This window comes from Podarcis liolepis, assembly GCF_965112155.1.
Source record: "Podarcis liolepis genome assembly, chromosome: 4".
Classification (NCBI taxonomy): domain Eukaryota; kingdom Metazoa; phylum Chordata; class Lepidosauria; order Squamata; family Lacertidae; genus Podarcis; species Podarcis liolepis.
The window spans coordinates 74333690-74356877 of NC_139558.1; the positions used below are offsets into that span (position 1 = coordinate 74333690).

The 23188-nt window shown below is 42.1% G+C and overlaps 1 protein-coding gene across 1 annotated transcript in view; it reads left to right on the forward strand.

The window, feature by feature from the left end:
* The window catches only part of BOC (BOC cell adhesion associated, oncogene regulated), a 128986-nt gene that overhangs the window by 37851 nt on the left and 67947 nt on the right, over positions 1 to 23188 (forward strand). The window contains exons 3-6 of the mRNA XM_083500886.1: positions 13811 to 13919; positions 15604 to 15745; positions 20840 to 20905; positions 21978 to 22116. The gene's annotated coding sequence lies outside the window, so the exon portion shown is untranslated. The remainder of the gene's footprint in view (positions 1 to 13810; positions 13920 to 15603; positions 15746 to 20839; positions 20906 to 21977; positions 22117 to 23188) is intronic.

The following is a 23188-nucleotide window of genomic DNA, read 5'->3' on the forward strand; positions in this document are numbered from 1 at the left end:
GGTATTACCTTTATGTGGATAAGGGACACGGGTGGTGCTGTGGGTAAAACCTCAGTGCCTAGGACTTGCCGATCGCATGGTTGGTGGTTCGAATCCCCACAGCGGGGTGAGCTCCCGTCTTTCGGTCCCAGCTCCTGCCCACCTAGCAGTTCGAAAGCACCCCCAAGTGCAAGTAGATAAATAGGTACCACTTTATAGCTGGAAGGTAAACGGCGTTTCCATGTGCTGTGCTGGTGCTGGCTCGCCAGAGCAGCTTCATCACGCTGGCCACGTGACCCGGAAGTGTCTCCGGACAGCGCTGGCCCCCGGCCTCTTAAGTGAGATGGGCACACAATCCTAGAGTCGGACACGACTGGCCCATACGGGCAGGGGTACCTTTACCTTTTTACCTTTATGTGGTGGTGTGGAAGGGAAGACAGTAGTATGGTGGGTGGAGCAATAGCTTTGATTTGAACTACACTGGGAACTTTATAAGAAATAAAGTCAACTCTGTAAAATGAAAATGCATTTTCAGGACTTGGAATCTGGTTGAAGTCTTCCTGAGCTTTGGTTTCTCTTCAGTCCCTTTGCCCATATTAGTTAGTGGTGGATTTTGAAAGGACACTCTGAGGTTTAACTCCCTAGTAGATTTAGTGAAAGCTACAGGAAGATGGTCCATTCGAAGCTTTCACCTGAAATTTATGGGTCACCAACTTGGATGCCTTTAAAGGAGGATTAGACAAATTCCTTGAGGGTAATGCCATCAGTGGATACTGGCCATGAAGGGTATCATTGGGAGCTGTTTGCAACCACAATATTAGAAGCTCAGCTTGAAGGTATACCATGGATGAAGAAAGGTACCACTAGGGCCAAGAAGAACCCTGCATGGTTAAGAAGCAGAGTTAAAGATGCTGTTAAAGGTGAGAAACTGTCCTGTGCAAACCGAAGTCTTGTCCAAACGTGGAAAACAAATACCACACTGGGAATCATTAGGAAATGGATTGAAAATGAAACTGCCAATATCAGAATGCCATTGCACAAGTCTATGGTGCAACCACTCTTAGAAAACTGTGTACAGGCAACACACAATTTTCACAGGAGTTGTGTTCTGGATCATCACTTGCAATGGTGGAGTGCGCACTACACCCCATTATGCCTCCGCTTCCATTTCACCTCTTTTTCTGGCCACTTCCAGGTTACCGCAATATGTGCATGCACGGTCAAGTGTCAATTGGACATGCTTGAATCAGTTGCTGCCTGTACAGATCTGGTTACCTCACCATACATAAACCAGAAGGAATGTCCATTCTTTTGTAGCCACTAGTATATAGTCCACACTATACTCTAAAAAGCCTGGACAAAGACCAGAATAGCCAGATCAAAACTTTTATGTGTACAAATACATGTGTACATAGTATGGTTTGGTAGAAAGAAGTGAGGAAAGGAGGAAGAGGAAACAAAAAGCATAGGTGCCAGATCTCTAAGTTTTATGGGATGGGAGGTGGGGTTGAACTTTTTTGAATTTAGTAAAAATCCATTGTAGCCTCTTAAAGATATAAATATCATATCAATAGTGATCTTCAGTAGCCTCTCATATTCCTTTTTAATGTCTTGACCTATCTAAATAAATGGTGTTATTTTAAGCAGGAGCAATCGAGCATTTGCTGGATATCCTTCTTCCTCTACTCCCCCCCCCTTTCAATTCATGCTGCTTCAGTTTCCCCTCCCATACCACTTTTCTTTATACAGTGGGATTAATCCATCAAGTCAAATGGGGGGGGGGTAAAGGAGGGTAATGATAGTGCACTCCAGTGAGCATTGGAGAGGCCCCCATTCATGGGTCAACAAAACCAGGGAAGAAGCTTGGACTTAATCAGCTAAGGAGTGCTCTGGCATGGCAGACAATTAACATCAAAGACTCGGGGAAAGGGTGAAAAGTGAAAGAAAAGCATGGAAATCCAATTCCTTTTTATTTTTTAAAAATAGGAGGGAGCCTAAGAAAAAAGTAAACAGATGAGTGATTGGTTAGTAGAGATTACCTTGTAGGCTTGAAAAGGGCAAAATATAATGATCAAAACTAGGTAAGAAGGTAGGAATTTGGAGTGATCACCTGCCCATTTTGAAATACATGCACGATCAGATTGCTTTCCCCCTATCCAAGCTGCTATGATATTATTATTATTATTATTATTATTATTATTATTATTATTATTATTAATTTTAAATGGCTCTGTGCAATCTACATATATTTGAATTAATTACAGTATGTAAATAGCAATCACTCCTTATCCCTCATCAGCAATGGCAACTGTTGAGATATATTTTTTAATAAAATATTTCATTTTGTCTGCATTTGACACCTGATATATGTGTTTTTAGGATGCATCCTAGTCTTTGGATTGTAAACTGTTTTAACTGATTTTAAATGGTATTTTTCTATTGCTGTAACCTACCCTGGGACCTTCTAGTGAAGGGTACGTAAGGGTGGGTAAGATATCTAAATAATGATCATAATCATAACAGAGCTATCCAGTGCTATTTTTGTAGAAAAAGAGGTGCTGGAACTCACCATGAATGCCCCTCATTATTCTCTTATAATGACAATGGCGCCCAACTGAGAGGTGCTGGAACTGAGTTCCAGCGAGTTCCGGCTGGAAAAAAAAAAGCCCTGGAGCTATCTGTGTTAAAACCACCCTCACTATTAAGATAATCTCTCATTAAGAAAAATAGTCTCTTCTCCAAGTCCTCCAAATCACAGAAGTTAAGTCAATAGTGACTCAGGATTGGACCTTTTCTACTCGTAACACTCTGCTTATGGAACATTCTCCCCAAGAAGGCAGAATACTATTTTTTAAAATTATTATTTGTACTGATCTTTTTGATCTTTCTGCCTTTTCTAGGGTGGGTCTTTCCCACAGTTTTTGTAAGACTGATGTTGTGCTGCCACTCTTTTAATAACTTAAATTTTATTATTTTCTGTTTTTAAAATTTTTATTGGAATTTAATTTACAACATAACACAACCCCCCACCCCAATACACATTAAATGTGAGCATAACATACAGTGAACATAACACACAACAATACAAACAACCAAATACAAACAACCTTTATCCTGTATCTGGCCTCCTTATTTACTTCTTAGAAACTGTGTCCTTTATGAATAATTATTAAGATTTTTCTAATTATAACTTAAATATTCACAAAGTCTCCTGCAGACATTAATCGAAACAAGTCCAGGTATGTATTTTAGGGCACTGTTTTGTGAAGTATTCTCTGCATTTCCCCCATGCTTTTTGAAATTCTTGTCAAGTGTGATCTCTAATTGCCTCTGTTAATCTAGCCAGTTCAATGTACTCTAACAGTTTGTCTTGCGATTCCTTTTTGGTTGGCACAGTTTCTTTTTTCCAGTTTTTAGCAATTGGGATCCTTGCCGCTCCTGTGGCATAGAGGAATATTTTCTGACCTTCTCTTGCTATGCCTGTGCCTGCATGGCATAGGCAAATTTTATTATTTTCAATCATGTCTGATGTTCTGAATGTCTTTTTATTTGGACCGAAGAGCTAAGTCGAAAATGTTTTAGGAAAATAAATAAATACAGGGTTGCATTCTAATTTGATTAGGGAAACTGGTATTTGGATACAGTGTGAGTTTTTGAAGGAACAAGTTATGCAGGAAAGACGTCTTACTGGAAATGATGGAATTTCTATGTAGCCCTGCTTTAAGCCTTTTCCTGTATGGTTTTTCATTTGCGTTTCTTTAAAACTAGCATAGTACACAGGCAGCACACTGCACGGCCATATGTCTGGGTAGACACTCAGTTACTGCTTAAAAACTATCTTAGTCTAAAGGGAGGTGGTTAAATTTTATTACTTAAATTTACAGTGCAACAAAAAGGCTCACATTAATCCTGATATATGTGAACAGATCTCTGTGCATTCCAGTAGTTGCCTCCATCTACTGCTGTTGTCCACTGCTGCTGGTTCGAAATGCTTTCTTCTGGAATCTATTTAAACAGCATAGCCTTTTTGGATAGTTAGGATCGGTGAGGGTCACCTGTTTGTTCCTGCTAAGTATTCATCGCATAGTACAGTGGTGCCCCGCAAGACGAATGCCTCGCAAGACGAAAAACTCGCTAGACGAAAGAGTTTTCTGTTTTTTGAGTCGTTCCGCAAGACGAATTTCCCTATGGGCTTGCTTCGCAAGACGAAACATCTTGCGAGTTCTTGCGAGTTTGTTTCCTTTTTCTTAAAGCCGCTAAGCCATTAATAGCCGCTAAGCCGCTAATAGCCGTGCTTCGCAAGACGAAAAAAACGCAAGACGAAGAGACTCGCGGAACGGATTAATTTCGTCTTGCAAGGCACCACTGTACAAATTTGCATTGTAGGCAGCAGTCCTGTACATGCTTCCCAAATCTGAGAGTAAGCCCAGTTGAATTCAGTGGGCCTTGCTTCTGAGTGGACATGCATTGTAAGTTATCCAAACTTAACATATGCGGATATGCAGGTTTTAGGGAGAGGGGACTGAACTATTTTCCCTGTTCTTGGTCCATTTAGTGTTTTGGGGGGTCCATTTCTAGGAATGAAGTTTTTGTTCCCTAATTTGTTTGGATGGTAGTGAGAGATACTACCGGCACAGAAAGTGACAAACTGAAAAAGCCAAGTTTTGTTTTATTTGGGTGGGGAGTGCCCAGGGTGGGGGGAGATGCTATGGAGCAGGACAGGATTTCACGAATCTTTACAAGGAGTCTTTTATCCCTTAACTGGCCTCACATAATTTCTGGGCTCTTTTATATACCTCTGGAGCACCACTAAGAAACATTACACTGCCAGTGTAATTTACAGCCTTCTGAGCTACAAGGGAACTGAACTGAAACATATTTGCAGGGGAGTTTGCAGCTGCCATTTCCCCATTTTTAGCTTCACACTGTTCTCTCTTCTAGCGTAAATTACGTTTTTGTTCTAATTTGAGTGGTTAGGGGTTTGATGGCTCATCAATTCATTCATTTATTCATTTAAATATATTTATATACTGCTTAATACGTAGGACAGTTTCTAAGTAGTTTACAAATAACTAATACTATATAGTAGCAATTAGACAGAGAAACCGCCAGTGTGTTGAAAGTTGAACAAAGCTACAACACAATGCAACAAAGCAATAAAATACCCCCGGATGAAAACATAGCAGTGTAGTTTGGATGTGCTGGTTGGAGCTGATGGGAGTTGTAGTCCAGCGAACATTTGGAGGGTACCAGGTTGTCTACCCTGGATTACAGCATGCAGTCAGAGCCAGTTTAACATTTTGCTACGTGAAGTAGGCTATTCTGCTGCCAGTCTCCCACCTTCCCTTCTCTTTTGTTCTGTGTAAGCTCACATCAGATCTCCACAATAAACACATGAACCAGTGTAACCTCATAGCTAAAGGGGTAATTTTATTTTGCAAAAATGGAAGGGAGCAAATTATAAAGCATTCTCTGTTACACAGCACTGTACAGCTAGTAGAATGTGTGTGTGATCCGTTTTTTGTTTTAAAGAGAGAAACCATTGCCCACAACTTAAGTAGATGACTTTTCCACAAGTCTTTTGTTATTGGAAGTGGGGTACAATAAATCAAGGGGACTTACTGTCAAGAAACCTGGAGTAATCTTACGCAAACACCACAGTCAAATCCCCAGGACTCAAAAATGAAGAGGAGGAGGAAGGATATCTCAGAGGTAAAATAAATTATGTGAAGGAAGCCTTAGTGCAGATGTTCCTCAGTTCAAACCCCGTAAGAACAACATAACTGAGTGATCACGCTGAAAGCAGAAAGGCTGCAGCCTGCATAGTCCTGTTTGGCTCAGAACATTCCCCGCCCTGTAGTTCCATCCCTCCCCTTAAAACTCAGAAGAATTTAAGCATTGCAAACCTATTTAACTTTTATTATGCCAGCAAATTCTAAATTCTTTTTTAAAAATTACCTTCTGAGGCTTTTGGTAGAGCATCAATCTTTACTTCCATTTAAAATGAGGATATTGCTACAGAGTCAGTACTTGGACATCAGTGCCCCAAACAGATACACAAGCACACATGGCAATAATTAAGTGCTTCCCCATGTTGCAGTTCGACATCTCTGGTGGTATGTGTGTGAGAGTATGTGCCAAGCCAAGTGTACAAGGCCATTCCTTGGACTTTTTCCACCTCATTGCCATCTTGAGATCCAAGTATAGCTTCGGACCCTGGTACCTAAAAGAGCGCCTTCCCCACTATCAAACACCTTGAGCCATATGATAATCAGAAGAGGCCTGGTTGGCAGTGAGCCATGACAGGGCCTTCTTGGTAGTGGTTTCCCATGTGTAACACCCTCCCTAGTGAGAGGTGTCAGTCGCCCTCATTAACTTTTAGGAGATTTTAGTAATAATTATAATAGTAATAATAGTCCTGGTAGGACTATTCTTGCATACTCATTCTTGCATACCCATCGGTAGTATCTGTAGGGCTTCTGTGAAATAAGAAGGAGGTATTGGCATGTTCAGGGGAACCCCAAAGTTTTCAGAAATAGTTTACACAATCTTTAGGTGGGGAGCCCTAAGTGTGTAAAAAGCCACAAAATAGCTCAATGAAGACTGAGAATATTCAGTGGCTGCAGATGCTGAATACCTGTTGTGGGAGACAGTTGGAAATACTAGGTGAAATGGAACAGAATCATAGAATTGTAGAGTTGGAAGGGACCCCGAGGGTCATCTAGTCCAACCTCTTGCAATGCAGGGATCACAGCTAACGCATCTATGACACATGGCCACCCAACCTCTGCTTTTAAAAAAGGAGAGTCCACAACCTCCTGAGGGAGACTGTTCCACTCCCAAACAGTGCTTACTGTCAGAAAGTTCTTGACATTTAGTTGGAATCTCCTTTCTTGAAACTTGAATCTATTGGTACAGGTCCTAGCCCCCATGTGACAGCCCTTTACATATTTGTAGGTGGCTGTCAAATCTCCTCTCAGTCTTCTCTTTTCCAGGCTAATCATACTCAGCTCCTTCAACTGTTCATCACAAGGCTTAGTTTCCAGACCCTTGATCATCATGGTTGCCCTCCTATGCACATGTTCCAGCTTGTCAATTTCCTCCTCCTTCACAGTACACATTTAAAGCACTTCTGCTTATCCTTGGCTGCTGTTTTTCTATTCCTTGGCCCTGCCTGAATCTTAAAGTCTGTGGTGTTTCTGTCTGTCTTTACATCTCCCTCTTCTCACTGGCCAGGATCAGATTTCATTCAGTAAATGAATCATAGTCTAGTGGAAACTCCCTATGAGCTCTGCCAACAATTGCAAAGTTGATGAAAGAACTATTTTTCAGCCAGAGTTTTGAGGAGTTTCTATTGGCTCAGTCCACTCTAGGCAAAGGCTGCCTCTTGAGCTGAGGCCTATGGCTTCACAGTTTGCAGAGAAGTGTGTTTAAATTCCCAAAAGCGATCTAGTTGCGGTTTAGGCAGTGCAGGTTGCTAGCATTTACTAAGGAGAATGACACCTGCCAATGTATCTAATATCGTCACCAGGAGCTTTGTATCTCCTGGTTGTTATTCCAGGTAGTCGCACCTTTGATATTTCTAAAAATGCTGCATTTGTTTCTCTGTTTTGTTCCACAGCAACTGGTATAAAGGTCCATACTGCCTCTGATTCAGGAGATGGTGCATAGCCATCCTGGCTAGTATTTTATTTTGTCAGTCCTTTGTCCTCCAACATTCAGTTTCATTCAATGACCCTGGCATCTAGTATTGCAAGACAGGGTGAAAAATCTAGTCACTTGGTTCACTTCAGTCATGCCCCTCGTTTTACCGTTTCTTTAAACTAAAAAAGCCCAAATGTAACCTCTTTTCATAGGAAACATCCAAACATTGGATTTGCACAACTTCTAGTGTTAGGTGACAGAAAAAACTTCCCCCTATCCACTTTCTTCACAGCATGCATAATTTTATACCCCTCATTCATTTACTCACCATTTCTCTGAGCTATATTTAAAAACCCAAACGTTGTCACCTTTCCTCATTTGGGAGATGCTCCATCCGTCTGCCCATTTGTGAAACTTCCACAGATTTACCATATCCTTTTTGAGGTGAGATGAGCAGAACTATACAGAGGATTCCAAGTGTGGTTGTACCATAGATTTGAATAATTGTAATATAATATTGGCAGGTTTATTTTCAGTCCCTTTTCTAATGATCCCTAGTGTGGAATTTGTATTTTTAAAAAATCTTACTTAAGGTATCTGCTATGGCCCCAAGGTGTTGCTCCTGGGAAGTCACTGCCAGTTTAGACCCAATGAGGCCTCAAAATGCATTACTTAACACTTGCTTTCATTGAACTGCCCTTGCCACTTTACTGCCCATTCACCTAGTTTGGAAAGATCCTTTCATGGCTCTTCACAACCACTTTTTTTATTTAGCTTACTGAACAATTTGGTTCCCTCAGCAACTTGACTACCTCCCTGCTCACCCTTAATTCTGTTGTTGTTGTTGTTGTTGTTGTTGTTGTTGTTGTTGTTGTTGTTGTTGTAAACCGCTGTGTGATCTTTAGATGAAGGGCAGTACGGTATATAAATTTAATAAATAACAACTCTAGATAATTTATGATCTAGATAAAAAGCACAGGTCCCAACATCCCCAGGGAGCTCCACTTTGACATCCCTCGGTTGGGAGACTTGTCTATTTATTCATAGTCTCTGCTTCCTATTCCTTACCTAGTTACCTCCATGACTACTAGTCTGATACTCCAGCCACTATGCCACACTGGCTTTCTGCAGTACGAAGCCTAACGGTTTCTGCAAGTTAAGTAATTGTTGTATGCAAAAAGGAGGGAAAAGTAGCCCTAAACATTCAGATGTTTTCTGCGGCCGTCTTCTGGAAAGGCAATTGTAGCACCGAAAACAGAGGAATGGAAGCGGATCTCATTTTTAACAGTGAGGTTTCTGGGACCCTGCTAGATCTTTTTGGTCATTGTGAGGCCTTGCAGGATTGGGTAGGAATGTATGAAGAAAACAGCACCTCTGGCATGCAACAACATTTCCTTCCTCCATTCCACGTAAAATTTTCTTTGCATTGCTGTGCATCCGTAGCACACAAAACCTGCCACAGCCCCACCAACAAGTTTCTAGCATTCTACACACAGAGACAGCAAGAGAAAATTAGTTGTCTCCCATAATTCAGGGAACCGTTTGTTTATTATTTGCCCTTGTATTTTTAGCCCGCCCTTCACCAAATGGCCCTAGGGCAAGTTGCAAAAATGTAACAAGTAAAAACAAATAAATTTTACATTGAAACGATAAAATAAAACCACAAAGCAACTTAATGACAGAATAACAGAAAAGCAATGCAGTGCTGTGCAGAAGGAAGGAAGGAAGACATCCGTTCAACTAAAGATCTAGATAAAGTGCTTAGAAAACCACCTTTATGGAACAAATGGGCTTACATTATGGGATGGGGGTAGGGAAATGACACAACAAAATATTGGGTCATTTGACCTCAATGGGCAGTTTTACTTGAGTAGGATTTGTTTCCAATTCCAAGCATGATCATTTAGGAAGGATTAATGTGCTTGATTGGGGATCCTTCCTTCATGTACAGGTGAAAGAACATGCAGTGTTATCATACCGTAGGCCAGGGGAAAGCTCATGGATCTTGGCCCTTTCCATGAGCTTGAAGGTGGTATACAATGTGGTACTTTAAAGGTGGAGAACGTGTGGTGACTGATATCCATGAACCCTCAAGCACCTGGACCTTGCCTAGTAGCTACACAAAACACCATTGTATGATCCAGATATCTATCAGGATTAAGAAAGATATCGCCCAGACTCAAGTAAACATTATGGTATATTAAGAAGAAGAGTTTGGATTTGATATCCCGCTTTATCACTAACCGAAGGAGTCTCAAAGCGGCTAACATTCTCCTCTCCCTTCCTCCCCCACAACAAACACTCTGTGAAGTGAGTGGGGCTGAGAGACTTCAGAGAAGTGTGACTGGCCCAAGGTCACCCAGCAGCTGCAGGTGGAGGAGTGGAGACGCGAACCCGGTTCCCCAGATTACGAGACTACCGCTCTTATCCACTACACCACACTGGCTTAAATAAGATGTTTGCGGGTTGCCTTATTGGCTTCTGTGTTTGTAGGAAATATTCTTCTCCAGTGCATATTATATATTATTGTTGGTTTATTAATCACCTTCTAAACTAACGTCTCAAGGTGATGCACTCTACAGTTAATTAAAAACACTTATCAACACCCAACGAGGAATTACATTTAAAACAAAACTAAAACCCCACAAAGGAGACACTTGGGGTGAAGTCCTATTTATCCAGCTGGGGAAACCTGTATGTCTTGGTTGAAAAAGTGTATCAGTGTACATTTACTAGTGTACCTGCATCACTTATCACTCTCTTTTCCTGTTTTTGCCCTTCCTAATCTAGCACATTTTCCGTCTTTCCCTTGTGCCTGTGTGTCTCCTCTGTTGCTTCTCTGTCTTGTCTGACTGTATTTCCTGCCTTGCAAGGATTTAGAATTCCATCCAGCCAACTTGGCTTTCCTTTCTGCTGCCGTGTATGCAAAATGGAACGATGAATGCAAGTGATTGATTAAAGAAAGAAAAAAGAGAAAGAGAAAGAAAATGCTTTAGGCCCAGGTTTGCTGCTTCCACCCCCACCCCCCTTAAAGGGCCTCTTTTTTCCAGCTTGGCTCCAAGAAAATTATCTCCAGTAGTTCAAGCCAGCAGAGGCCCTGCATGGGCCCAGTGTTCATAAAGCCCAGGTGTGTTATAGCTCTGCATGGCTGTCAGCCTTAGAACATGAGCCTCCCTTAGAGCAATGTACTCCCTGCCAAGTGATCGGAAAGAACCGTGGAGGGCCAGCCAGGGCAGGTGTCGGATTTCTGCCTGCAGAAAGGAATGAAGTTGTGCCGTCTGAAATCCCACAACTTGGGAGAGCCACAAACCTTATCAGGATTCAGATTCTGGCTGCGATAGTTTTCCTTTATTGAACTTTCTCTCTCCCCCCCCCCTTTCTTCCCCCTCTCATCTATTTTCTTTGACACTGGTCCCAGGACCACTGCCAAATCTCAGATCCATTAGTGAGGTGCCTTGCTGACTGAAGCACAAATCAGGATGGATCCAAACGCAATTAGCAGCTGCTAGCACCTCATCTGGAAGGCATTAGCTTGGATTAGGGGCGAGGGGAGAGAAAAGAGGGAGCGCCTGGAGATGCCAAACTGAATAAATGCTAGCTTATTTCGATCATATTTTGAAACACTCTCCTTGCAGCCAGTGACGCACATAGAGGTGGCAGTGTAAGCAGGAAGGGATGGAAACGTGAAGGGTAGGATAGAACGGTTGTGCCAACTTGCCAGCTCCTTTTAGATGCTTTAGAACCCACACGCTCTTTTGAATGATGATTATGAAGTAAGATGGTGCTGATGATGAGGCAATATGAAAGCCACAGTTGTGAAGGGCAATTTTGGAGCAGCAAATTTTAGCCCCATTTTGTCCCAAAATGTCAACCTTGAGCCCTAATGTTGGCAGCTCCAGTCTCCTGTGGCGAAAGGAACAAGAGAAATATCTCCAAGGCAACATGCAGGTAAACTTGACAAGTCAGGACACATTATTCTCACAGATAAAAGAGAAGGAATTGGTCCTGGAGCATGTAATCCAAAGCCAATTCTCATCATCATCACCACCACCACTTACAATTCCTTCAACCAAGGGAGACCCTGTATCCCTCCATCAGCCTGACTCAGCATGGCCAATAGGGATGAAGGGAGTTGTAGGCCAACATCAGAAGACCTACAGATTCCCCAGCCCTGATTTATAGGGTTTTTTTGGGGGGGGGGTTAAGAATTGGGCTTGGACCTTTTAAGCAGCATGGGACTAGCTTCCCTTGCTGTATAGAGTATTCTTAACAGGAAATACAATGTTATTGGAAGACATTTGTAACTTCTGATTGCTTTGCAATGTATTATATTACCATACCCTCCAACATGGTGAGCCAAAACCGGGGCATGCATCTTCCTTTCTGTGCTCCCATGCAAGTCACATGAACAGCATGAGATGATGGAGCCCCAAAGAGGCACTTTTTAAAAGGTCATGCTCTTAAAGGTACCCCTGTAAAGGGACCCCTGACCATTAGGTCCAGTCGTGACCTACTCTGGGGTTGTGGCACTCATCTCGCTTTATTGGCCGAGAGAGCCAGCGTACAGCTTCCAGGTCATGTGGCCAGCATGACTAAGCCACTTCTGGCGAACCAGAGCAGCACACGGAAACGCCATTTACCTTCCTGCCACAGCAGTACCTATTTATCTACTTGCACTTTGAGGTGCTTTCGAACTGCTAGGTTGGCAGGAGCAGGGACGGAGCAACGGGAGCTCACCCCGTCGCAGGGATTTGATCCACCGACCTTCTGATTGGCAAGTCCTAGGCTCTGTGATTTAACCCACAACGCCACCCGCGTCCCTGTCATGCTCTTATGGTGCCCCAAAACATGAGTTTGGGCCACTGCACAAGATCACAGCCTTGGAAAAAGCCCTGAATGCACAATATCACAACACCCAAAATGGCCACTGTGCTTTTGCGGGGGGAGGGGGCAGGGGAGATCTCTGTTTTTCCGAGACACTTGTGTGGTATGTATTACTTTATATGATATGAGTTGTTTATTTTAAATGCTAAAAAAGAGAGGAAACACATCACCTCCCTAAAGAGGACATAAAACTTGCAAATGTAGAATGAGTTACTATTAGAGAAATACAGAGCACCTTACTGTAGTGAGGTGATTGTGACCAGGTGACCTGCGTGCTTGCTCAGTCCAAGTGCTGTTGATGGGCAGCTTCAAGGCCCCTGATCTCTCTCTTCTTATGCTCCTTTGTCTTTAAACTGGGCTTGGACTGGATATTTCCTTCAAATAGTGGATAAGTAAAGGTTAAGGGACCCCTGACCATTAGGTCCAGTCATGACCGACTCTGGGGTTGCGGCACCCATCTCACTTTATTGGCCGAGGGAGCCAGCGTACAGCTTCTGGGTCACGTGGCCAGCATGACTAAGCCGCTTCTGGTGAACCAGAGCAGTGCACGGAAACGCCATTTCCCTTCCCGCCGGAGCGGTACCTATTTATATACTTGCACTTTGATGTGCTTTCAAACTGCTAGGTGGGCAGCAGCAGGGACCAACAACGGGAGCTCACCCCGTCGTGGGGATTCGAACCGTCGACCTTCAGATCGGCAAGCCCTAGGCTCTGTGGTTTAACTCACAGCGCCACCTGTGTCCTTCAAATATAGTCCTCAATAAATTAGGACCCATGGCCACCCTACTGAGGAGAGAGAGGCCACAGCCTGAGAGTTACAAAACCTTTAACAAAACTTAACATTGGTTTAGAGACAGCGCTACTGTGAGTGATCCCAAAATTGGGAAGCATGTAGGGGCTGTCTGGAAGCATAAACATGATGACCCTAACTTAATAAAGCGAGGCATCCCTGCCAGGGAAAAATCAGTTTTCCCATTCTGTTGTGCATATTGATTTTAATGGGCTCACAGCTAACCTAGGTCCAGACATTCCCAGCAGGAGATATTGCAGTTAAAAACATTGGCAGTGGGTGGCACAAAGCTAATCCAAGCTCATACCAATTTTTGCAGAAGGCAAAGCTGCGTGCCATCCAGAATGGTGAACTTTGCCAAGTCAGTGAGAACTTTGCTGTGAATACTAGTTTCGGCTCCAAGCAACACAGGAAATGTGTATGTGGACTGTCTGTGTTGGTGGTACAGTAGCAAGTTTCTTAGCTTTTTTAACATTTTTTTTATGAAAAGATTTTTTTTCATTGCTCTTGTAGGAATTGAAGCCACTCATACAGGTAATCAGTGTCTGCATTCTCCTACAGAGGAAGATCAGTATCTTTTCTGAGTACTGCCACATATGATCTACAAATAGGAACACTCCTGGTGGGTCTCAATGATGCTAGTACAGTGGTACCTCAGGTTACATATGCTTCAGGTTACATACGCTTCAGGTTACAGACTCTGCTAACCCAAAATAGTGCTTCAGGTTAAGAACTTTGCTTCAGGATGAGAACAGAAATCGTGCTCCGGCGGTGCAGCGGCAGCAGGAGGCCCCATTAGCTAAAGTGGTGCTTCAGGTTAAGAACAGTTTCAGGTTAAGAACGGACCCCCGGAACAAATTAAGTACTTAACCCGAGGTACCACTGTAAATTGAAGCAGCTGCCATAGATGTTGGGATTGTGGGAAATGAGAGTTCAGTGGGAAGGTTCGGGGTTTACCATAGGGGTCAAAGACCTGCTTTCGGATATATTCAGAATTAAGCTTCAAAAAAGCAGTGCATTGAAAGTGCATTTGCTGTTGTGACTTGCTCTTGAGGAGTAATCATGAGGAATAATCACACATGGACACAGCTTAGGGAAGATCTACAACATCACCAGCATACCTCTCTTCTCCCGGGATTTGTCTAAACGGGGGCATTATCATACGAAGAAGTTCAGATATTTTATGTGTGCAATTGGCACATGATATTCCACCCACTACTGTTTTTTTCACTCGCCATATGCATTGCTATTACAGTGCTTGTTGTTGATAACACTGGGTGGAGCCTTGCAGAAAATATCCTGAATATGTTGTGTACTCATCTCCTGCTTACAGGATTAAACTGTAGTTTGCTTGTTCTTAAAAAAAAAGATTATTTTTTACACAGTTCTGATTTGACAGAACTGTGTGAGATCTATATTAATGAAAACAAATTGGGGCTGCTTAGTGCTCTCACTGTGTGTGTGTGTGTGTGTGTGTGTGTGTGCGCGCGTGTGTGTGCGTGTGTGTGCATGCTCTGAATTTTCTGTAAATTAACATAATTCCATTCTCCCAGACTTCTCCAATTGATGTCCAACTTCAATTAAAGCACTCTAAAGCACCTTGGGATCCAGATGTGCTACACCTGCAAAAAGTATTTTAGCACTAAGTAAAAGACTACTTTTTTAAAAAATAAACAGAGTATGGTAATAAAATGGCCCCCACCGCCAGAGTTAACAGTGAATGTGTGCTGAGGTTCAAACGAGCACACCCACAACAACTGTGCAACACTAATTGGTACGGACAGAACATAGTGGGGTGTTCACATAAAGAAAGCCCAATATTCTCAATAGTGTGGAAAGTCGATTGCAATTCTGCTTGCGTCATAAAAAAGGAAGAGCAAATAGGGAGTGGTGCTAGGAGCCACTTATTTAGAGGCTGTCAGACTTCACGTTGCTGATAAACAAACCCATTGCAACTGCCACCAGAATGCCATGAGAGCTGGTGTGGTGTGTGATGGTTAAAGTGTTGGATAAGGCTTTATAGCAGGCATAGGCAAACTCGGCCCTCCAGATGTTCTGGGAGTACAACTCCCACCATCCCTAGCTAACAGGTCCAGTGGTCAGGGATGATGGGAGTTGTAGTCCCAAAACATCTGGAGGACTGAGTTTGCCTATGCCTGATTTATAGGACCCATAGGAACATGCCGTTAGCAAAGTCACTTAAATTGTTTTGGTGCTGTTTAAGAACGATGTCTAAGACACTGCAGCAGGAGCTAATTTATGGAAGAATGCTAGCAGGAGTCTTGTTCTGTTATTCATTTTATAAGATATTCTTGCCAATCCCCGTCTGTACACAGCAGTGGAATTTCTTCAGAATTGTGAAGGAGAATGATGGCCTAAATAAGCATTGGTTGCTGAGCTACTGGACTCAACATCAAGAAGGAAGAGCATTTGTTTTGGGTGGTCCAGGTCAGTAAAAAGTTGGAGCAATGAGATGAAATGAAATGAAATGAAATGAAATGAAATGAAATGAAATGAAATGAAGCAGAGTAAAATGTAGGCAGAATATCAGAAGTTTCTTAGAATTAGCTCCAGGAAAGAAAAGTTTGTTAAAAGTTTTGAAGACTGTCCATTCAATATTGTGACTGATATCTCCTTCCTGACTGATGTTAGACTGGCGCCTTTCTTGCTGAACTTCAGGCACATGGCAAAAACTCTTATTCCAGCAGGCATTTTAAGGTAATGTTTGGTTTGATTATGACTTTTTATTATTTTATTTGCTATAGGGTTTATTTTTATATACATTGCTTAGAAATGTAATTAAGCAATATATAAAGGTCTTAAGCAGGACATTTGATTCTTCTGCTTGCTTTGAGATGGAGGCCCATATAGTGCTTTAGAGATGAACCCAGTGGGTGGTATAGCCAGGAACATATTACTTCATTTCATACCCATGTAACAAAACATGTGCCCTTAAAATATAGGTAGACTGTTGAACCAACAACTTTACCTGTCACTGTCTAAGAGGCAAAAGACATGCAGTTATATCTGATGGGCTTGCTCATCCTCTTGTGGTTGTGGTTTTTATATATGGATTTAGAACGAGAGCCCGACTTATCCCAAAAACTCATGAAAGGTTACTGTTAACATGCCCCTCAAAGCTGTGTTTCTGCCTGTCCTAAAGGCTTTATTGTAGCTAACAGCAATGCTTTCTTCTGGGGGTACTCAGGGGTACACAGTACTGGCACTGCCCCCCCCCCCAGGAAGAGCACTGGCTAACAGGATTACTGAAAGGTGCTGTCCATGTTGAGGGGGAATTTTTTTAGCTCTTAATCAAGCAGGCAGGGGCCATGTTAGATCAACATCTTAGCTAGCCTAGCCATGCAATCCACCTGCTGTCCCTTTTCTTTGGCTATGTCCCACACTGATTTCAAGTTTAACTTCTTCATCCCAGAAGAGCCAGGACAGTGAGTGTTCCTAATGTAATGGGGGAGAAGGATAATACTACATGGAGGTGCTGGTTGCCACCAGCAATAGTTGACTTAGAGCCCGGTGCTGTGGGACAAGTAGGGACAAGGAAGAAATTTTATTCAGTTCACATTTAAGGGTGCATCTATAAAATTTACACTTTCCGGAACAATGCACAAACTGAAAATTGAAATTCTCACTTCTCAGATTTTTGCAGGGCAGTTTTCTGCTTAAGTAGTTTTACAGAAATGCATATATGAAGGCAAATGCAAAATGCAGAAACTGCTTTGAGGTGTGTTTTTTCTACAATCAAGACGTATATAAATTTTATGAAACAAATAAACAGATCTGTTGGTGAAAATAACATACCAAATGCTTTATATCAGGGAAAACTGCCTTGCAAAAATGTGTTATCTTCGGTAACAGTACATACAAAAATATGTTTATCAGGAGAAATTGCTCTGAAACGTTGGTAAATTTTCACAAGGACTTTTTTTAAAAAAGACTGTAAACTTACATGGGTATGTGGAGAACTTAAAATTGAAAAATAAGAAACCAAAATGGACAGATTCAATCAAGAGAGTTGACAGCTAAAAACAGGATGAAGTAAATACTCCCCACATTAAATGGGGGGAGAGGGAATCATAGCTCAATGGTAGAGCACATACTTTCAGTGCAACAGACTTCAGGTGCAATCCCTGGTATTTCCAGTTAAAAGGATCAATGAAATGCCTCAGCCCAAGGCCCTAGAGAACTAATGCAAATCAGAAAAAGCATAACTGGGCTAAATAGATAGTCTTGCCTGATGTAACGTAAATATTCTGTATTTAAATAGTGACAGATTCTAGGACCACTAAGGCCGAAATCCTGAACACACTTTAAGAATATGCAAACTAAAGAAGAGCCTTGTCAGGTCAAATCAAAGACCCATCTAGCCCAGCATCCTGTTCATACAATGGCCAGCCAGATGCCAACTAGATGCCAACGAAAAACCCACAAGCAGGACCCAAGCACAACAAACAGCACTCTCCTGTTTGTGTTCTTCCACCACAACCAATATTCAGAGCCATGCTGCTTAAGGAAGTCCCACTGTGCATAGTGAGCTTACTCCCGAGTAGAGATGATAAGTTTGCTCTGTAGGGGGTATTTTACAGGGAGATAAAGTGGTTGTGAAGGATAAAATGTATTCTATCGGTGAAGTATCTGTAATGCAAAGCAGCCTTCCACGAGTAGGTAAAATCTGGCATACTTGATGTAATGAAGTGGGAACATGATCAGCCAGAAAAGACAAAGAAAGGGGGAAGGGAGAGTCAACTTGAAGATGAACTAAGGAAGCTGGCAAGTCTCTTTCATCTCATAGTCCGAGGGTTTGCTAAACCCATTAACATACTTGCATGAACCCCTCCCTAGCAACTAAGCAGAGAAGAGACAATTTGGTTCACTTCTGCTGAGGCAGTGTGGCGGACAGGAGCAATGGGATTTGGTCTGACCTAGCAATTTTGTAGGTCACCATGCAGTCCATGGAATGTTTTGCGTTGCAGAAAAAGAAAGAGGCAGGTGTTTTTTTGTTTTGTTTTTTTGAAAAAGAAAGATTTCTTTCTTCTTTGAGGTGGGCTGAGGGGACTTAAAACACTGTGGAGATTTCCTGACATGCTCATTGAGGTGCCTCCCATAGCTCTACATTCGGTAACCAGTGCATAGGTTGGTTGGTTGGTGGGAGATTTGTCCCCACCACCACCCCACATGATTTCTGGGGGATTCCTGACAGAAGTCATCAAGGCTGCCTTTTATCAGAGCTGTACACTTTAGTAAGTCTGTTATTGCTCACACACAATGTGCTTCATGCCGGATTAATCCAACTATGATTCACACTCAGGATGTGAGCAGAAGGAGGGGAAGACAAGTTGAAAAGATTAGGAAAGTTAAACAACCTCACATCTTGAAAATGGAATTTATGTTTTAAAATATAAACTTTAGAAGCAAAGAAACATTGAGCCTGCATCATTCAAATTTCAAGTTTATTAAGCTGCCAAAAAAGGGAGGAGCACTGATCATAGCAACAAAGACAAAGAGAAGCAAATAAATACATTATGAAGTCATTGAACATGGTAGACAAGGGCCAGTTAAAATGGCCATTCTTAACTGTGGTGGACTGTCTTTCTTTCTTTCTTTCTTTCTTTCTTTCTTTCTTTCTTTCTTTCTTTCTTTCTTTCTTTCTTTCTTTCCATATTGTATTTTACAGAGAGGCCAAGTTATCTGAATAGTTTGCTACAAGCACAAATTGTGACTTACCATGCCTGCCACACAACACACTTTTGGAAGCCGCTTTCAGATGTTCTAGTGAATGTACATGGAAGAGGGAGACCCTGACCCTAACTTACGTTCATGGTTATAATATTTGCAGAGATTCCCCATAGTCACAACTATGCACGCAGAAGATTCTCTCTGCTCATGGTTTTCACTTTTGAGGACAAAGTTGCTCAACTCTGCAGCACCTTGCAAGCCATGTTGTGAATCTAGTTGAGGTGTTCAATGCAGTGTCTCCCCATACTCTGTGGGACTGATTTCAGTTTATGAGGCTCGGTGCTGCGGACAAGACTCTTGCAATAATGAATGCCAGTTGGGAAGGGTTGATCAGATGGGTCCAGGCTATGGTGAATGTTTCTTTATGTGACAGAGTGGTGCCTTCTTCCATTAAACACTTGTGAAGAAGCCCACTCTAGATCCTATGGTTTATAACAACTACCACCTGGTTGCAAATACCAGGTGGTAGAGAAGGATATATTCCTGGAGGATATATACAGTATTACCTGGGGTCAGGTGTGGTTTGGGGGCTGAATCATGACCCATACCAAGAGTGATATAGAGAGGGTGTGACTCTGCTTCTCAGTCTCTTGGCAGCTCTTGATACCATTGACCATGGTATCCTCTTTGATTGGATTTGTGGGATGTGTATTGGTGGTTCTGATCCTACCTACAAGGTCGTATCCAGAGTGTAGCATTGGGAAACTGTGTTTCAGCTCCATGGTCCTTGCACTGTGGTGTGCCACAGGGTACCATCTTGTCCCCAGTGCTGTTTAACATTTTCATCAAGCCACTGGGCACAGTTATTCAGAATTTTGAGGCAAAGTGTGATCAATATGCTGATGACACACAACTCTGCTTCCCATCAGGCACAGCCAACATGGCCCAATGGTCAGGTATGATGGAACATCTATGGTCTAAAAATATATAATGCAGCCATTTTGCTGAAGCTAAACAGTTCTCTATGTGGTCAGTGCCTGGATGGAAGTCTGCTTGGGAAAGCTATATATTAGGGATGGGGAGCCTGTATCCCTTCAGATGGCAGGCTGCTGAGCTCTACATCCAAAAACACAATGATCACTTCCTCAACTGAACCAGCAATGTTCCTTGTGGAGAAAGACCCTATGCCACCTACTTTTTCTGCTAAAAAAAAGGTGGAGTTTTTTCTGATAGATCTTCTGTCCAGAAAGAAGATTTCAAACCTGAGATTAGAGAGTGTTCAGGATGGATGAGTTGTTAATGCTTGCAATTGTGTCAACCTCCCAGCACCTTCGAGCTGCCTAAAGGTAAAGGGACCCCTGACCATTAGGTCCAGTCGTGACCGACTCTGGGGTTGCGGCGCTCATCTCACTTTATTGGCTGAGGGAGTCGGCGTACAGTTTCTGGGTCATGTGGCCAGCATGAGCAGCGCACGGAAACGCCGTTTACCTTCCCGCCTATTTATCTACTTGCACTTTGATGTGCTTTCAAACTGCTAGGTTGGCAGGAGCAGGGACTGAGCAATGGGAGCTCACCCCATCACGGGGATTCGAACCGCTGACCTTCTGATCGGCAAGTCCTAGGCTCTGTGGTTTAACCCACAGCGCCACCCGTGTCCCTTCGAGCTGCCTACAGGCATATTAAAACATTTCCAGTTGGGTGAAAAGGTTTAAAAAGGTTTAAAAACCACGTGTAAGAAATACCTATCTTTAACTTTTTTTGTACTGTTTTAAACACTGTTTTAGTTGTTCCTACGTAAGTCTGTTCTGCTGTCTTCAATAAAATACCATGTTGTTTGATTTTTACACCAAGGCAGATCAGTCAGGATCAATCCACCAATGGAGGATTTGAAAACCCAACAAGACACTTTTGCAATGTGTAAGTAAACTCCCACAGTTTCATTTACACAGCCCTCTCTGTCTTTATCTTCTCTAATTTCTTGTTTAATTTTCTCTTGCTTTCATGTCAAAAGATGTCTAATTCCTGAATCCCTTCTCTAAAACTCTCTTCTAATCTCTTCACTGACCAAACAAGGTTTTGTTTGTTTGTTTAATTCCGGAGAGAAACTATCCCATTTCCTATGGATTATCAAACGAACAAATAGCCTTATAACAAAAGTAAACAAAGTGAAACCAGCTTCTAAAGTCTTTAAGCTAAGGGCTTCTTATTCACTTCATTCTGAAAGTGATCCTTGCCTCTCTTATAGCAGTGGCAGTGACTTCTGATCACTTCTAATGCAGGCTGTCTCCCTCAGATTAGCTGGTCTTCATAATGAAATAATAAAAGCTCTCCTTAATCATCTCACCACCAACATGTTCTGGAGACCCCCAACACGCCAACAATACATTTTTTAAAAAAGGCTTAAAAATGTATTCACTGGTAGACATTATATTCACATTACCCTACAGCTGTTATTCTCTGTCCGACTCTCACCCAGATTCTATTTTCATTTGGGTTATTGGTTGCCCAAACTCAGTATTTATTTTTCAATAGTTTTAAAATGAAACATGAAATTCACGATTTGGGCCTTAAGCAAAGAAACCAACCCACAGTGCTGAGAAAACTGCAGAGGACTTTTTTTTTCAGTGGTAAATCAATAGCATACATTTCCACCTCTGAACTTCTGCTAGCTGGAAGCATGTAATTATTTGAGTTCCATTGTTAGAGATAAAAACAAATCACAAAATTCAGATCAGAATCTGACTTTGTCATAGTTTATGACTATTTGGATTTGGGGTTCTGATTTGGGGTGGAGTCTTGTTCCCTCCCCACTTCAACTACCCTGTTTATTTTCTCATTCAGAATTAGATGGCCTGGGAGGGTGAATAAATTCACCATAGCAGGATGTATGAGAAATCTCACTGGCACAACAGCCTGAATGAGCAAATTTAAAGGAGCCCGTTTCCCACTGAGGATCTTATCGAAACACCACTGTTCAATTTCTTTTCAGCACCATCTTTCATCTGGAGTGCTCCTGTGCCCCCCACCTTCAGCAGCACAATATCAAACAGCTGGAGTTTCGGCAGCTCTGAGGATGCAGAGTTTTGAAGTAACTGGGGAAGCAGAGAGAAGCCATCCATTTTTGAGCAGTGAGTTGAAAATCTTAAAACTGTTTTTGTTAATCAGTCACTGATGTTAAATAGATGTTAACACTCTGGAAAAAAAGGAAGCCTTTGTTAAAGATTCAATCGACCGACCCTTTTAAAGGTGTATGGACAAAGTATAAATTAAAATCACAGAATATACAAGCCCGGGAAAACAATGATTATAAAATATGGTAATCCTGCATGCGAATCTAAACAAAATTAAAGGAACACAAAAGAAGAAAACGTTCAGCCCTTCCAACATACCAAAATTCCCCAAGCTCAAAATCTGAGACGATCTGATTCGTTTTGATGAAAGGTAATTTTGAAATATAACTACTTCATTTCTCATCGGTATAGCAGAAATTATGTTTTATTCCCATTGTTAGACATTATAAGTGTTAGCAGTGATAGAAACAATAAGCTTTTATCTATATGTCGACAGGATGTGAAGATTTCCTGGTCCCACCTTGTTTTACATATGATGTAATATGCTTCAGACACACTCTTGCCTTCCAAGGCCGTGTCTGTACTACAGTGGCGCCTCGCAAGACGAAATTAATCCGTTCCTTGAGTCTCTTCGTCTAGCGGTTTTTTCGTCTTGCGAAGCAACCCTATTAGCGGATTAGCGGATTAGCGCTATTAGCGGTTTAGCGGCTATTAAAGGCTTAGTGGATTAGCGGCTAAAAGGCTATTAGCGGCTTAGAAAAAGGGGGGGGAAGCGAAAAAAAATCGGAACACTTGCAAGACATTTTCGTCTTGCAAAGCAAGTCCATAGGGAAAATCGTCTTGCGAAGCAGCTCAAAAACGGAAAACCCTTTCGTCTAGCGGGTTTTCCGTCTTGCGAGGCATTTGTCTTGCGGGGCACCACTGTATTGTAGTTTCAGATGCAAATCACATGCTCAGAAGTCAGTGTTAAAATGCTTGCATGCAAGTTTAAACCTCCAAATAACAAAGCTTAGATGGTCAGAATGGCATTTAAGAACATAAACTTTTATGGAGAACTCATCCTGTTGTTAACTCATCCTGTTGCTGACATATGGAAGTGTTTACCTCCAAAATACCACAAAGAACATCA